Source organism: Pogona vitticeps, chromosome 1 (assembly GCF_051106095.1).
Source record: "Pogona vitticeps strain Pit_001003342236 chromosome 1, PviZW2.1, whole genome shotgun sequence".
NCBI lineage: Eukaryota > Metazoa > Chordata > Lepidosauria > Squamata > Agamidae > Pogona > Pogona vitticeps.
Window position 1 is genome coordinate 180142507 of NC_135783.1, and position 17825 is coordinate 180160331.

The 17825-nt window shown below is 43.7% G+C and overlaps 1 long non-coding RNA gene across 2 annotated transcripts in view; it reads left to right on the forward strand.

Moving 5' to 3' along the window:
• The first annotated feature begins 11379 nt into the window (after positions 1-11379).
• The window catches only part of LOC110072413 (uncharacterized), a 41678-nt gene continuing 35232 nt past the window's right edge, over positions 11380-17825 (forward strand). For both annotated transcript variants that reach the window (XR_012080700.2, XR_012080701.2), the window contains exon 1: positions 11380-11518. This is a non-coding gene — a long non-coding RNA (uncharacterized LOC110072413). The remainder of the gene's footprint in view (positions 11519-17825) is intronic.

Sequence of the window (17825 nt, forward strand, 5' to 3'; positions counted from 1 at the left end):
ATCGTCACATGTTTACTAGATGACTAAATAGGGCTAGAAGTGAAAAGAAAACGGAGCATAAGGTATGGCTTCTGGTATGTATCTCTGTCAGATGTTGCATATAGGCTCAGTGAAGAAAAAGGTGTTGAAGTTTCAGTTTAGAGATAGTTGGAATGGTCTTGATTTTGACATATTTTTGTCTAGACTGACAGTGAGTTGCTTTTTTAAATACTTCCATCCAGACAATGGCACCAGCGGTGGCCCCTTGCTCAGCTACTGGGGACCTGGCTTCTCTGCTAAGTAAGCCCGTGGAGCGATGCAGCTCCCTCGTCCTGCGGAGGGTGTCTGTCTGCCCCAGCTTGCCAGAATGCAGGAGCTACTAGAATAGATTTTCCCTCCAGCGGCATGTAGACAAGGCGAATGATATCACTTGCTCATATGGTAGAAATTACACCCTTGCTAAATAGGATATATTGTTACAGGGAGGAAAAACTGTTCCGCCTCCCTCCACCCTGGGGGCTCCCTCCTCCGCCTTGCTTGGATAAGCCAGCCACACGGCAAATATGCAGCGAGGACGTTCTTTTTCTTGTATTATTTGAAAGCTTTCTTCTTTTCAAGCTGCCTCTGTTTATAAGGGGGAGAAAGGTAACCCTCTAGCCCTGCTGTGATACAAAAGAAGTCTCCCGTTTCACAGACTCTCTTCCCAGACGATTGCTTGGTGCAGGTGAAGTTTAGCAGGAAGGTTAACTCGCTCACTCTGCTCACGAGCAAGTGCCAGAACTTTGCTAAGAACAGAGCTGGTTTTAGCACAACTTTTCTTTTTCCCTCCCTTCTAATGAATTTTCATGGCAGCATTCGCCCTAGCCGCTGCGATTCATAAGAGAAAATTAAAAACCTGCCTTGAAACCTGGATGACAATGCAGCTAACATCTTGCAGTTGCTGGCATTATCCTTTGAGAACCTTTCAGCTCCATTTCTATGCCACATTGTTTTCCCTTACAAAAACATATTTTAAATATGAAACATTGAATGTTCATTGCTTCTTTATATCATTTTTATTCATTGTGTGTTGGAGGCAAAGGGCATGGTTTTATATAGAATCTGCAATGAATGTCTGATTTTGCAATTTTATTTGACTGCACATATTTCCCCTAAGACATTTATTTTCTTTCAGGTGCAGAAGTTATTTTGGGAATGTGAGAAGCAAGTTTCCATTTGGGATCCCAAGCCCCAGAGACTCAGAAAGGAGGAGGAGGGGCATGGCGGTCTCTGGCCAGCTAAGGGGGTGGAGCCAGTCACCGAAGTCCTCCCTCCAGCCTGCTGTTTTTTAACAGGTCCTGTATCAAGCAGTACCACCTACTTCAGGGATGGGGAAACTTTGGCCTTCCAGATGATTTGGACCAATGACTCCCATATGCCCCCTTGCCATTGGCTCTGTAGCCTGGGCTTTGGGGGAATTAAGGCTCCGAGATAACAGAACGGCCAACATTTTTCTGTCCTTGGTTCATACATTCTATCACTCTCACCTGGTGCTGCTACTGCTGAGATCTTAGCAACCTGCCCTTGATGGGACCCCTTGGGAGCTGCCCCTGTGGGCCCCTCCATGGTGACACAAAGGGTTGCTCCAAACTAATAGAAGGCAACTTAAACAAGCTTCGCTGGTGGGGCCTGGCTCTACAGTGTGTCAGCTAGACGCTTATAGGTTCATGTCCCAGATCTGACCATCCCTGACAACTTTCTGGCAGCTGGCCTACTGTGTAGAACAGAGGCCTTTTTCTAGCACCCTTCCAGGTGGACAAGGCACGGGGTATTGCTGTAAGGGTGCTGGATGGAAGCAGTCACTTGCTCCTGCGTGCCGGCAGCATGGGCACCAGCACTAGGTAGTTGTAGGAACTGCCAGCTGTTGCTCCTGGTACTTACATCTGGAAGGTCTCAGTCATGGTGCAGTCAAAGGACACATGAACATGGCTGGCTCTGTCTGGGATGTGGGACAGTGAGACTGGGCTTTTGGGCTGACTGGTTCTCTGGTTGACCCAAGGTGCGGAGGATGATCCACTCATCGATGGCAACACTGTGCCCTGTCTTGGTTCTTGGCTTGGAGGCAGTCCTCATCCCGGCATACCTGGGCTGGCTGCCTCTAGTGGCACCAGCAAGTTAACACAGTTGCTGGTACTGGGGTCTTCTCATGGACCGCCTCTAAGCCCTCCTTGGAGAGCTCCTCATTCAGTCCCACCTCTTGAGTCCCACACACCTCTTAGTCAATGGCATCCACCTAAAAGTGGTCCTCCTCCTCCTCCTCAGTTGCCAGCCCCTTCTTAAGTAGTAACTTTGCCATGGCTCCGCCTGCTTCCTCCAGAGCATCTCCTGTAGTCGTGTCATCTACACCCCAGTCTGTTGTGGCAATAAGTGCTGGAAACACCAAGGCTTGGCTCACCAAGATGGGAAGCCTACCTGTCTGGTGGGAGAGGAGGTTGCCATCCCCACACCCCTCTAAGACCAGTGGATGCCCACAGCTAGGGGCACTCATTTTAACTGGAATTGGGAAGTGACTTTTCCAGGCCAGAATTCTCCGAATCCCCTCACCAGTATGGCCATCCCCAGTGTCACAATGTTAATGCTACTTTGACTGCTGTGGGACATTGTGGGAAATTAAAATGTGTACTGTAGCTCCATAGCTTGGGACCCAGGATATGTGTCGGCAGTAGTGGGCCCTGCCAGGATGCTGGACTCTTGTCTGTTCCCAGTGATGCCTGATGCTAACAGGAGCAGAATCTAAAAACAAAACAAAAGCAAGTAGTACAATTCGGAATACACAAGTACTTCAAGCAGAAATCAATAGCTGGTAAAAGGCATAGAAAATAAATAAGTCCTAATGACTCTCACAGCTGCTGAGTTCGGCTACACATGTCAGGGAAAGTGAATTGTGTATGCACAAATATATGTAACATATTGGCGGATAATTAAGGCAAGCTTGCAAATCAATACTACATTTTTAAAAGTGTCATGCATATACGGCAAAGGGAGCCAGATATGGCACTTCCAAAGTTTAAATGACACAGAGAAGAAGAATTCTCTTCTCATCCAGTTTCCAAAAATATTCTTACCTATGCAATAAAAAGGAAGGAAGACAAAGTGCTGAGAATGTGTGTTGCTCACCTATGCTTGGTCTCACCTCTGTTTGATTCAGTACACTTTGATTCAGTACTGTATATTCCACCGAGGTCCCATTTGTCCTTTTCCTCCATGCAGATGAGTCAGTGCCAGAAAAGGGATGCAACTACACACTAGACAACCCATGACTTGGCCCCATTTCCCTAGATACCCAAGGTGTTTGCAACGCAGCTTGGAAACCTACCTTTTAAAAGTATTTTTATTTCTATTACTCATAGCATTGTTTTGAAAAAATATGGTGTGCATTGTTGTCTGTTACAGTTTTTGAAAAAAAAACACAACTCATGTCATTGCTTTCTGTGACGCAGAAACCGTGTTAGGATTGACAGTGGTATAAAACTTTTAACTGTCAAAATTTCTCTTAAAATGGCTGAAAACTTTTCAGTGAACTTATTTCAACTATCTTCTTTTTCCTTTTCCTGTGTAAAATAGCTTGTGTCCCAGCTGTGTCTGTGGTGTATTCTTTTTGGCTGCTTTTTGAGCCATGTAATTTTTAATAGTAAATTGCAATGGATGTTTTAAATTGTTTCATTTTTCTGTGTGTCATTGTTATCAGTCCCTCTTGAGCTGTTTTGAGGAAGCATGAGATATTCATGTTTTGTGTACTTTTATGATAGATACTGTTCTCCGCTTGGATTTAGACCTATAAGCTAAAGTGTGTACTGAATAACTCACTGACAGATACTGCACTTTTGTATGTTTTTTCTCTCTCTCTCTCTCTTCCCTCTCTATGCATGCTTGTATTTTACTACAGGTGATACTCTTGAATCCTTTTCTCCCCAGATTTCAATCTGTAAAGCTATACAGCATGCACTCTAATGGTTGGATTCATCTAAAGGTAAAACCAGGCAGGTATTTTCTCCCTAGAGTCCCTGCTCAACACTTTCTTAGGATTGCTGTACTGTTATACTTGCATTTGTGAGTTTCTTCTTCTGATTTAGCCACCTTCAACTTGACATTATTTTCCAACTGGATTTTTATTTGCACATAAAAAAAAAGAAAAAGAAAAATAAGACAGGACCAACCTGTAGGCCTGCAGTCTAATTAAGGAAAGCACGCAACTGAGAGGAAAGGGAAAGACATCAAAGGAGAAGGAAGCTTTGTCAGAAAAGGCCAGAATGAAAAGAGGTGTATATCTTGAGGAGGTCCATGTATCCTGTAGGAAGGCTGAATATCAGGCAGAAGGACATTCGAGTGCTCAGCAGCCACAATGTGAAAGGGACTGGTGGGGGGAAAGTTGTAGAGCTAACTAAGAGTTTAACTGGCAGAACAGATGTTCTAGGAAGAGGTGTGCAGAGCAGGAGGAAGATGTTGAAGAATACAGATATATATATTTATTGCAGTGTGCCACTCTGAAGCCTCTACCAATACAGGCCTCCAAGAGTGCTCACTACTCTTCTTCAAACTGCTGCCACCAACCTATCCTTAATACTCAAAAAGGACAAGTGTCTCTTTCAAACAAAACGTTGTTTATTGATTTATACAAAATAAAAGGGAGTAAATCACAGGTAGTAAATCAAGTTGTTAATCATGTTTCTCAATTACTAGATCACACAGACTTTTCCCTCACTGACTATCTCTCTCAAATCTATCTCACTCTCTCAATCAGCTTCGCTCATCTTTTCAAACTTTCCAAAACTCTCTCACACACATCACACACACCCCTTATATAATCCAGCTCCTCCCCCTTCTGCACCACCCTCCGTCCTCTCATTGGCTGATGTTCCCCTGCCCAGCTGTGATGGACAGGTGAGAGCAGAGCTGTATGCTACACACACACACACCACACACACACACACACACACACACACACACACACATATAAAGAGATGTGCAAGAAGTTCTTGGCTGAAAATGATGATGATGATGATGAAACTGTTGGAAAGTTTTGCTTATGGGTTCTCACTCCTCTTTTTGCCAAGCAGAGTATCAATGGAGGTAAACCAGTGCTCCTTAGAAAGCAACTCGGGTCCCTAGGCTATGATTCCACTTCCAGCTGATTCCATCTAGAAACTCTCCCGTTTCCTTCTGCTGTGTGAACTCGGACCCATTACCAAAAGAAACAAGTTTTGAACTGGGCTCAGCATGTTTTAAATCAATTTTTAATAACATGACTGCACAACTCAGAAGGGAGACTAGATTTTTTTCCCAAGGAAGTATGGTTTTGGTCCAGAAGCGAGTCATTTCACTGGCTGGGAAGAGGATAATTTAATTTAACTTGCTTGTAAAAACTGATTTAGTGTGAATTGTTTTGGCATATAAGAATACCTTTGTTGCTGTAAATTGTGTCTGGGGGCTTTGGCACTCCTGTAACTCACTCATTCCTTATCCTTGTCTGCTGGGCTTCTCGCTCTGTGTGCGTGTGCATGTGTGCACATGGACATGCGTTCATGCACCTGTGTCAGGCTGCATTCCAATCTTGAGGGAGGTACTGCATATGGGAAAACCTCAGTTGTAAGGTTGGCGGCAAGAGACGAGCGAGATGCGTAAACATAGTGAGGAGTGAAGAGCTAACTTCACATTGGGGCAAAAAATTGATCCGAGGCATGGCTCCTTATGGATCCACATGATTTTTATGTAGGATCATCATCATCAAACCACTCTCCAATCATGGGTACCATCTCTGCCCACAGATTGGACAGTGGCTTTGGGATAATCCTACATGTGGATCCATGAGGATCCATGCTTTGGATCATAGTTTTTGCACCAGTGTAAATCCATGCACCCACAACCTCTGTGATGTAGTCTGTGGATACAAATGGGACATATTATCTGTGCCTTCCAGGGTGACAGCTGGAGAACTTTTAGAGACAGAATCGGCCAGACAAGCAGCTTTCCCAGCAGACCCTCCTTCTCCCTCACCACAGCAGCAGGGGTGAGTGGCCGGAGTAGAAACAGGACAGTGTCTCAACTGCAGTTATTTTTAAAGCCCATGTAACCCCTTTCAACTGATATACAGTGCAGCTTAAAATTGGATAAAAAGTCTTCCCAAGAGAACGCATACACTGATCCAAATATCATGTGACTTTAGCCTGATTTGAAAACCCCCAAACCAGCTACTGATTCATTTCATAGTACTGTATATCCCTGCTCTCTGTCTTCCAAAACTGTGGCTGTACACTCTCTGTTCTTCTCTCCAACACCCCCACCCCCAGCTGTGATGGCTGTCTGCCTCAAAGCTCTTGAAATGGTCAACTTTTTGGAGATCAACTTCTGCCATAGGAAACATTAGCCAACCATCTTGGCCTGCTAGCCTGACAAAGGAAGAGTCAGCCGGCACCAGTGACCGAATAAAAGAGGGAAACAGTCTGAGAGTGTTGAGCAGAAACGCTTAGAGATCACTAGTATTTAAACTGGAGAGGTGGGAGAGACCAATAAAGAAAGAAGAACATTACAATGCTTTGTGCTGCAGAATAAGGTGAACTAGAACATTGGCGTTCAGTGTCAAACGAGACAAGGGTAGATTTTTAAAATAATGATGAACTTGAAACAGCAAGATTTGCAAGACTGTAGTCACAGAGAAAAAAGGAGCAGAGAGTAGAGGGAGATTCTGAGCTTAACAGACTACAAGATGACAGAGTTGCAAATGACACAATTCTTTCACAGGTCTAGTGGGGTTCACTGCTATTCTTCGGGCCATTATTATTAAGTGACAAGGTTGGATAGACGCAGTCATTTGTGATTAGGTGGTAGCTAAGTGGATTGGGAGGTACCCAGTTGGTGTAGAGGACAGTTGGCTTTTTTGAAATTATACCTCATATGGATTAGGGCTGTGTTGAGTGTTTTGGTTTAGATCACCTACATGTTTAATGCACTGTTGAGTTATAGGCTCACTAACGAAAATTAGATCAGGATTGTATCCTACCTGCCACTGTGAAATGAACTGGGTAACTTAGGATCATGTATAAGTTATATTGAATAGGATTCTGCCCATTTTATAAGGGCTTTGCCATTTTCATCATTATGTTCATAGCCCCAAATGTTGCTATGGCTGTTGAAATCTCCAACTAAAAAGTGAGTGTTTGGGTTTTCCATATTAAACAGCTTCTTAAAACAGAATGGTATATCAGGATAAGAAGCATCACAGTACAATCAAGAAATGCATCCAGTAATTGTTTGTCCAAAAAAGGACAACACCAGGAGCATTTTCAGCAGATAACACCTCCATGGCACATGTTGAGGGGCATAGAATATGCTGACACAGGTGTGGAGGTGCTTACTTTTCTCTGCACTTGTAAAGAATTGTGTCTCTGCAACACTCAACCCCCCCCCCCCCCCAATTTTGTTAGGTTCACTTTGGTTTTGCCAACCCCATTCTGTCTCCTCTTAAAAGACTTCCAAGTAACTCAGTTCTCTGTGTGACCGGGGGCTAGACTTTCCAGAATTCCCTCCATTTTAAGAGGTGGGCAGTTCTCTCTTTTCCACATGTTAGTCCTGGAATTCTCTTCCTGATTCACAGATATTCTGGAAACAAAACTTTCAGTTGATTTTAATCTGGGATAGGCAGGAAGGTAGCTGAAGAGTGGATGTGCATTTGGTGCAAATGCTTTTGAGTTGAGCATGATTAGCTGCTACCTTTCCCTGTATGCCACTGGGTGCAGTTCCTGCTAAGTAGTTGATTTTATCCATAGAAATTGGCTTCAGGCGTCCAGTAATGATTTTACAGCTTTCACTGAAAGTTAGGACTACCTGTTTTGCATGGGCTGAGCTGTCTTACACTGGGCTGGCATATTAGCTGTAGAGTAGCGTAGGGCCAAGGCTGTAGTTCTTAGTGTCTGTGGTCGTGTGCCACAACTGGTTCCTGATTGCTTTTGAAGAATATTGTTCCTTGCTGACACCTTTTGATTTGTATTTTGGCAGTGTTTCTTATAGGTCAGCATACGATTCTAAGCAACACCTAGGTATTTGGGGGCAAAATAATTAACCTGTTTCCCTGAAAATAAGACCTAACCTGAAAATAAGCCCTGGTGTGATTTTTCAGGATGCTCATAATATAAGCCCTATCCCAAAAATAAGCCCCAGTGAAGTGAAACCGCGCCCTCCGCCATGGTGCAGCAACTAGAAGACGACATGACTTTATTTGAATAAATGTAGATGGTTGCATATGAAAAAAAAATAAAAACATCCCCTGGAAATAAGCCCTAATGTGTTTTTTGGAGCAAAAATTCATATAATGCCCTGTGTTATTTTCAGGGAAACACGGCATATAGTTGGGTGCCATTTCACAAGAGTGAAGTGAACCAGTTCTTACATCTATGTGTCTTATCTGTCAGTCTGTCTGTCTAAAATGTTTTTAACTCGTCTTTCTCCTTAAAAAGGTCCCAAGGTGGCTTGGAAAAATTTAAAATACGTATTTGAGTTAGTAACAATGAGCATACAATACTAAAAGAATCAATGAATACAATACCAGAAAACATGAGTAACACTGAAACACATTTAATGCAGTAAGGTACTTCTTCTCTTATCCTAAAATCATTAATTTTGTGCTCCATATACCAGTTATATTTGGTATGAATCTAGTCATTGTGACAGACATGATGGAGCATTCTCAAATGTACATTTTTTGGGGGGAGCACCATACATGTACACAGGATACTGTTGCTTGAAAAACTAAACACAGATTTGAGGGTATGAGTGTTCCCCTAATCCTGCTATGGAAATTGAGGTGTTTTTTGTTGTTTTTGTGGAGCCTGCTGTTCTTTCAGGACTCTTATCTTTCTTATTGATGATTTTGAAAGCTATCGTTTATAATTGGAAACATATTTTAATAAATAAAATATGTTTCCAATTATAAACGATAGCTTTCAAAATATCTTGCCCTACATCCCAAAGTCTCATGGTAGGGGTACTGACCCATATCTGTTAATATCTTCCGTATGTGAGGAAGAGGATAATCTGCAGAACCCCTATAGCAGTGGTCCCCAACCTTGGGGCTCCAGATGTTCATGGACTACAACTCCCAGAAGCCTTCACCACCACCTCTGCTGGCCAGGATTTCTGGGGGTTGAAGTCCAAGAACATCTGGAGGCCCAAGGTTGGGGACCACTGCCCTATAGGACGGTCAGGGCCTTCTGTAAGATGGTTGGCATTGCACACCGGCCCCTGTGCACCTATTTTATTCTCATGGCAAGGCTGGACACTTCAGCTGCTAGTTTGATCTTCAGAAGGTTCTTCTGCTCAGTTTCCTGTTAATTGCATCTGGTTATAATTTAATCTTAGGGCATGGATCTTATGTGGAAGTGATATGGGGATACAAGACGAAACAAAAAACCTTTTCCTCTGCAAGTCATTTGGGCTTAGCACTCCATTGGGGAGGTGCCTCTTGCTTTTTTGGGGGGGTTGGGGGGTGGAGTAGAAGTACAAATCCAAGAATTTTTCCATTCTGGGAGAACCACCTGGCAGACAGACACCTGCAGACGCCTACATGTGGCTCACCTGGGAGAAAGGCCTAAACTAGAAAGCTTTGTGGCCTATCTCCACCTCATTTTCTGTTGTTTTTTTTAAAGCTCCCAGCAAGCAGCGGGGCAGCTTCCATTTTGAATAAGAACCTGGTAGAAGTTGGCCTGTGCTTAGGCTTTTCTCTCAGGTGAGTCGGCCTGTTAGTTGGGACTCCCAGAATGATGGGATTTGTAGTCCAGAGAAAATGAATGACACATCCTTAGTCTCCATCTCTCTTCTCCCTGCCTCCTGATTAATATCCTTTTAATATCTCCCTGCCTCCTGATTAATATTAATATCCCTGTGCATTCTGAGGTGTGACTGTATTAACCCACCTTCTGTTTTCCTTACACTAGAATGATAGCAGATCCATGTAAAAGAGGAGATTTATTGCCTATTTCTTATTGTGAAGGCAAATTCTGCTGCTGGGCTATAGCATTTCAGACTTGAGGTTTAATCTGAATAGTCTTTTGCTCAAAAGAAACCAAAGTCACGCCATGAAGACTGTACAACTGCTTATCTCTGACACGTTGATTTTCTGTGATAAGGAGTATTTTATACATTCAACCATGCGAGCTCTTGCCTGCATTCTGAAATGGGACAGCCCAGAAAAACTTTTATTACGTCTGGAATAACTAAACGTATTGCATCATCAGAGATACTGTATTTATAAAACATATCCTTGTTTCTCTGTTAAAAAACAAACATGCACACTCTCAAGGCAATCTGCTGTCAGATAAAATTATATGCTTTAAGCAAAACACAGTATCAATAAAAGCAGAAGAGACTGCCATCAGAAACGTCAAAGTGGTTTTTAAAAAGTTAAGTTTCTGTTCTAAAATGCTAATAATGGAGTTGGCCTGATGTACGTCAAGGATGTATGGCTTCCCATATTGCGTTTCCCCTACAGGGTTGTAGCAAAAATTACAGTAATCTGTAACAGTGGTACTAGTATTGCTGTAGTCACACAGGAGCACCGGATTGCTTCCACAGTTTGTTCATTCAGAAATACGTTAACTTGCGGTTCAGTTTTGGAGTACTCCCCCCTCCCCTCAGCAGCATCTGCCCCCATTCCTGTGATTTTCAGGAGGTTGACAACCTTTTTATGGAGGCCTTTGCAGGAGTGGAGAGGTGTGAGGAGAACAGGAAACTGTTTGTGAATTTCTAATTTTAAAATTTGAGCCTCTTGTGTTTAGAAAATGCTTGGGGAAGCTGAAAGGGGGAACAGAAGATGCAGGACTTGCTTTTTTTAAAAAAGGCATAGCAACCAGATTCTCTTTGTGCTTAAAAGGATTCTTCTTTTCCCAGTTTTCTTGATTCATCTGTTCGTATCATTAGTAAGAATGGGGAATTAAAGCATTAGCTCTGTCACCTATGTAGTTTAGCCAAAAGTGCAACATGCTTGACAGAAATCCCCTTCAAAATTGCTGTCTACAGAGATTATCATTTAATATGTGCTAAATCCAACTTAATATTGCCTGCACTTTGGGTATAAATGTCAAATTCGATATATATGTCCTGGATTTTCCTGAGCACTGCACATGTTTTTAAGAATCCAGTCACAACCTTGATAGATTTGAAGACCTTCTCATATACTGGTATTGAAATGTCATCATCTTTCAGTGTCATCATTCAGTCTCGTAAAGGAAAGAACACTTTATTCATAGTAGAATTCATAAGTGGAATAATCTCCTTAAGGGCTGCTACATATGATTCTGGGTCCCCCCCCCTTCTTGTTAAAAATAACTCACATTTGTTTCTTTTATTTTTGCCAGGCCATTAACATTTCAAACAATAGAGCTGAATCTGACCCTGGAAGGATGTGGACCTTTAGACATTTGGCTGGCATCAGTCTAGCTGCCAGGGGTCATCACAGTTTACGTGGATGTATGTGCTGAGATGTCCCTGCCTCGCTCAGTCTCCTCTCACGGTAATTAACTTATTTATTCAGTATCTGAACTTGCATCCTCCTCCTCTTCCTCATTTTTGTGCCATGCCTTTCACTGCTCACTTAGTTGGTATGTACAGTACAGTGGTGCCTCGCATAACGATTTGAATTGGTTCCAAAAAAAAAAAAAACGTTATGTGAAACATCGTTATGTGAAACACCATTTCCCATAGGAATGCATTGGAAACCGGTTAATCCGTTCCAATAGGCACGGATTGCCATCCTTAAGCGAAAAAATCCATAGGAAACATCGTTAAACGATACAATGTTTCCTCCATTGGAATGTATTGAAGCTGACTCAATGCATTTCAATGGCTTTGTGAAGTCAATTTTTGCAAATTTAAGTGTGTCATAAAAGGGTCAAAAATGGTTTTAAATGCTTGGATTAGCTTCTGCACCCTCTAAAACGGATGCAAAAGTTAATTTGGCTTTGATCTGACTTTTCGTTAATTTATGGTGAATTTTCCCCCCTACTTTTGACAGCTGTCAAAATCTGACAGCTCCATTGGTTCCTATGGGGGAAGAAAAAATTCACAAAAAATTAACGAAGACTCAGCAACTGTTCTAAATGCTTGGATTCGTTAGAGGACCCCTTAAGTCATGTGCAAACCTGATTTGGCTTTGATCTGACTTTTCGTTAATTTATGGTGAGTTTTTTTTCGGCCCATAGGAACCAATGGATTTTGACAGCTCCATTGGTTCCTATGGGCCGAAAAAAAAATTCACCATAAATTAACAAAAGTCAGATCAAAGCCAAATCAGGTTTGCACACGACTTAGGGGGTCCTCTAACGAATCCAGGCATTTAGAACCGTTTTTGACCCTTCTAAGACACTTTTTAAATTGAAAAAAGAAACATCGTTAAGTGAAGCAGGGGACCTAAAATCGCATTCGGTATGCAAAGCATGGTCCCAAACTTCGCTAAGCGAAAATTGCCCATAGGAAACATCGTTATACGGTGCATATTATTTTCTAAACAAACACATCGTTATGCGAATTCATCGCTAAACGAGGCACTCGTTAAGCGAGGCGCCACTGTATATGCTTTTACATGAGTATGCATGGCAGCTGTACGCATTCAGAATATTTCACCAGCAACTCGGAGGGCAGAAAGCAGAGGGAGGAAGGCAAAACATGACACTGTGGTGGTTATTCATTGTAAAAACAAAGAAAAAAAAACACACAACAAGATTCTAGGTATTTTGCAGATAAAGTATACAAAATTTAAAAATAAAGCATTAGAAAATATAAAGCAATTCTCTCCCTGCCCCAAGACATAGCAGGGTTAAATAAATAAATAGTTGTCCAAAAGCCAATAAGAAAAGAATGCTCACCTTGCCTTCCATAGTTAGATCTCCAGTACCTTTGCAGGACCTAGAATTCTCTTCACAAGTAAGTCCATAGAGAAGCTCATAGCCAATGCTGCCTTCCTCAATGCCTGTCTGCTGCTCTGTAGCGTCGACCATAATAAGAGTATGAGACCGTAGCAGAAGCCAGTGTTCTTCTTCGTGGTCTCTGTGAATGCACACTAATGGGTTAATCTGTGCCTGAGCAGAGCAGTTTCGGAATCTTCTAGAGCTTAAGCCCATGGTGCTGGGACCTCCCACACGCCAGCTATAACCCCGTCCCTGGCACCGAGTGCCTCAGTTCTGTTTTCTGCCGCTGCTACAGCAGCAACGTGAATTGGAGCTTAGTGTGTTTTCCTTCCTTATCCTTTAAATCAATCTGGACCTCCCTGTTTTTGGACCTTGGCTTGTTGACTACTCTTCATTAACTGTGAATCTGTTTTGAAAACTGATATTTGTAGCCTCAGGTTTACAGCTGCGTCGGGGCCTTTCGAGCGTTGTCCTTCCTGCAACAGCAAAGTGCCTCTTTCCAACGGGCTCTTGCTCTGCCTTTTTTGCCTTGGCGAAGAACACCAGCCCACTTCTTGCTCTTTTTGTAAAGCTTTTACTAAGCCAGCGTTGACGCAGAGACTTCAGAGATTACGCTTCCATTTGTGGGAAAAATCTCTTTGCCCTGCTCGGTCTTCTGCCATGGAACAACCATGTACTCCTCTTTCTGGAGTCTCTCTGGCTGCAATTTGTTCCCCTTCTGAGGCTCGTAAAATGGCAAAATCCACATCCTTGGGCTCGAGGTCGACTGCTTCGGCCTCAATGTCAAAGCCTCCTTCAGGCTCAACACCAAAGAAAAAGAAGAAATCTTCTAAGTTGGTTGAGCCTTTTAATCGACCTTCACTGTCGACTTCAATGTCTCATACCCGGCATGAAATGGTATCTGTGACTATACTGTCAGGAGATGAGGAAATTCCTCCCTCGAGGCCAGAGTTGGTTGCATCCCCCTGCATGAGTCTCTCCCCTGAGTCTCTCCATAGCTTGGTCGAGATCCAACTTGAGACTCGGACCAGCCCTGGTTCCCCACTGGGCTCGGTCATGGATGCACTCTGCAAGAAAAGGCAGAAGACGCGGCATCTCAATCCCAAGCCTGATTATGCTCGGCATCGGCCGCCGATGGGAGATCTCTCTGCCTATGGTGACTGCAGATAACCTCCCTGGAACGACCCATGAGGCTATTATCAACCAAGAGCCTTTTGAAAGCCCTGGAATCCCAATGTCGTACGACCCCGCCTTGTATTTCAGGGCTCGACATTGGCCACCATACTATGAGGCTTTTCCTTCGCCTTGATACCAGCCTTGTTCAGAGGAGTTTTTCCGTCGCCCTGATGATCGCCCTGCTCATCCTCCTTCACGAGACCGAACGAGCTGACCTCATCCGCAAGAACTATCGTCCACTTCTTGTACCAAGACCCTTCCATCGGGTCTGACATCCAGATCTCGACACCATCTGGAATCTGTGGCTCTCCCGCCTCCCTCTCCGGCTTATACTTCGCAGACTCAGGAAGATGATCTCATTGATAACTTGTCCAGCTTCAGAGTTCAATGCACCTCAGGCCAAGAGTCGTATACTTGATCTCCAAAAAATGACATCAGGTTCGAGACTGATTTGAGTGGGGACAAGGGTGAAATCAGGGAAGACTCTCCTATAAATCTTCCTACACCTACAGTGGGGTCTTGACTTGAGAACTTAATCCGTATTGGAAGGCGGTTCTCAAGTCAAAAAGTCTGTAAGTCAAGTCTCCATTGACCTACAGTGCATTGAAAACCGATTAATCCCGTAACAGGCCGTTTTTGTTCGATTTTGGTTTTTTCTGGTCTGTAAGTCAAATCTCAGTCTGCAAGTCAAACCTAAATTTTGCAGCCAGAGAAGTCTGTAACTCAAAAAGTCTGTAAGTCAAGCCATCTGTAAGTCAAGGGTCCACTGTACTTCGGGCTTGAGATTGCGCGGCATCGACCACCATCGAGTTTGGCAATTGATGTTTCGATAGGAACTCAGTCTCCTTTCCATGTGTTTTATAGAGATTCTCAACTCTCCTGGTTATCTGGTGAGAGGTTGAAGGCTTATCCCATGGCTCTTTTTGAAGATTCAGCAGAGATTATATGTATGCCAATCGAAGTGGGGGTACTTGACCTTTCGTTATATCTTCAAAGACTGTGTCCAATTTCTCAGCTGGAGGTTGAAGAACAGCAAGGTCCAGAACTTCCGTAATCCACTTAATAAGCTAGGAGTAAGCAGTGTAGTCTTCCAAAGGGGATGGAGAATGGCTTCCTGCTACATCAGGCTATGCTTCAGCACTTTACTGCGAGCGCCAAAGTCCGAGCTCTTCAGGCTAGAGTGGTCTAGCCGCCTAGAGTGGTCTTAACCGACTAGATAGGCGGGATATAAATTGAATAAATAAATAAATAAATAAATTTTTGGGTTTGATGGTTTCCACTGCAGTAATCCAACATGCCAGGTTGAAGATGCAGTCACTCTAAGCCTGGTACCTGGCATTATTCACCCTCTTTTGGACCCCCCCTTCCAAGCTTCTGATGGTTACAGTAGAACTTGCAGAACAGCTCACCTGGTGGTCTTTCCAGCCCAAACTTCTCATAGGAAAACCCTTTGGACCTCTAACACTAACGATACAGATTACCACAGAAGCCAGTCCAACAGGATGGAGAGCGCATGTCCACAACTTAAGAACAAACAGACATTGGATACTAAAAGAACGCTGCTTACACATGAATCTGCTAGAACCCCTTGCTATTTACAAAGCCTTTTGGGTGTTCAAGCGCCTTCTTTCGGGACATGTAGTACAAGTTGCAACTGACAAAACTACAGTGGTTTTCTACCTGAACAAGCAGGGCGGCACCCATTTGCAAAGCCTCCTGTAACTGTCCAGATCTGGGAGTGGTGCTACGAGCACCACAGTTTCCCCATTGCTGTTCATGTTGCCTCTGCAGACAACTTTTTGGCGGATTGCCTACGAAGACTACAGGATTGCACCCACAAATGGTCGTTGGATGACTCGTTATTCCAATCTCTTTGCCACCAATGGGGCACTCCTTGTATGGATGTCTTTGCTTCCGCTGTCAACAAAAAGTGTGACCGGTACTGCTCCCGGGCAGGAGCTGGCGTCCACACATTGGGAGACACATTTATGGTGCCATGAACTGAAGGATTGCTCTACATGTTTTCCCCCATTCCGTTGATCCAGAAGACTGTGGTAAAGGTACAGCAAGATCAAGCAGATGTAATATTCGTTGCTCCTTGGTGGCCTTGCCAGACGTGGTTCTCCCCATTGCATAAGGGCTCAGTCTACCATCTTCGTCTGATGATGCTACCTCATCTCCTCTCCCCACGATGGCAGGACACTGCATCCAGACCTGGAAGCATTACACCTCACAGCCTGGAGACTGGTCCCTCAATAGCAGATGTTCTATGCCGTGCTTGGAGACCATCCACTGCTACCATTTATGCCTGTAAGTGGAAAATATTTTCAAACTTCGCTGTTGAGAATAATCTCCCTGTGGTACCTACCTCATTTGATATGTTGTTGAAATTCCTCCTCCTCTTCCAACGAGGTCTTTCACATTCGACTCTTAAGGTGTATGTGGCTGCATTTGTGGCCAATCAGCCGACATCTTCAGATGCTGCCAAATTGTTTCAACATCTGACATTGAAACAATTTTTGGAGGGCCTTAAGAATATGCGTCCTGACTACAGACCACCCCCCAGTGGTCTCTCCAGCTTGTATTGAAGAGACTAATGTCTCCACCATTTGAACCGCTGGTTACCACTTCTTTGAAGTTACTTACCAAGAAGACAGCTTTCCTCCTTGCCGTCATCTCTGCACAACGGGCTAGTGAGCTGACAGCTCTGTGGGTAGACCCACCGTTCTTACAATTCCACCCTGATAAGGTCACCCTCTTCCCAGATCTGTCTTTTTTACCAAAGGTGTCTACGTCCTTCCACTTCAATCAGCCCATTGTCCTGCCTACTTTCCTCCCAAATCCAACTTCAAATTTGGAAAAGTCCCTTCATTCCCTGGACGTCAAGAGGGCTCTTGCTTACTATCTTTCCCAGTCAGCATCCTTTGGGTCCTCCCAAAGACTCTTTGTTTCTTTCCATGGACAGTCTAAAGGGTCACCTGTGTCACCACAGACGTTCTCCAAATGGATAGTTACTACAATAAAGTTGGCATATGAACTAGTTTGTATGCCTCTGCCTGCTACTATTCAAGCCCACTCTACTAGGGCAGTCGCTTCCTCCACAGCCTTCCTTAGAGGGGTAGACCTGATGGATATCTGCAAGGCTGCTACATGGTCCACGCCTTTCACCTTAGCAGTCCGCTACTGCCTAGATGTTCGGGTGAAGGTGGAAGCTGCCATGGGGAGAGCAGTCCTTGCTACTGTCTTATCGTGACACCCATCATCTGGTAAGTCAGCTTGCTAGTCACCCAGCATGTGAGAGGTTCCGGCACAAAGTGCTTAAAGCTGTGAAATTTTCCGAAGCTGCTCTGCTCGAGCGTAGATTAACCCATTAGTGTGAATTCACAGATGACCATTTGAAGAACCAGAGTTACAGGTATGTAACTTCTCTTTCTCCACAGGAGAAGAGAGATGTCAGTAGAGGCATTTTGGGAGACACCAAGAAGTGGGAGGTGTGGTGGGTGGGGTCATAGCATAGGTGTTTTTGTGTTTGCCATGAATAGAGTATACATGTTCTGTATAGGGATGGTGCATCTATGAAAGTCTTCTGAGGTTCATTGACTGTATGCAGCTACTGTGTTTCCCCGAAAATGACAGGGTCTTATATTAATTTTTCTCTAAAAAAACACATTAGGTCTTATTTTCAGGGGATGTTTTTTTCATGTACAACAATCTACATTCATTCAAATAGAGTCATGT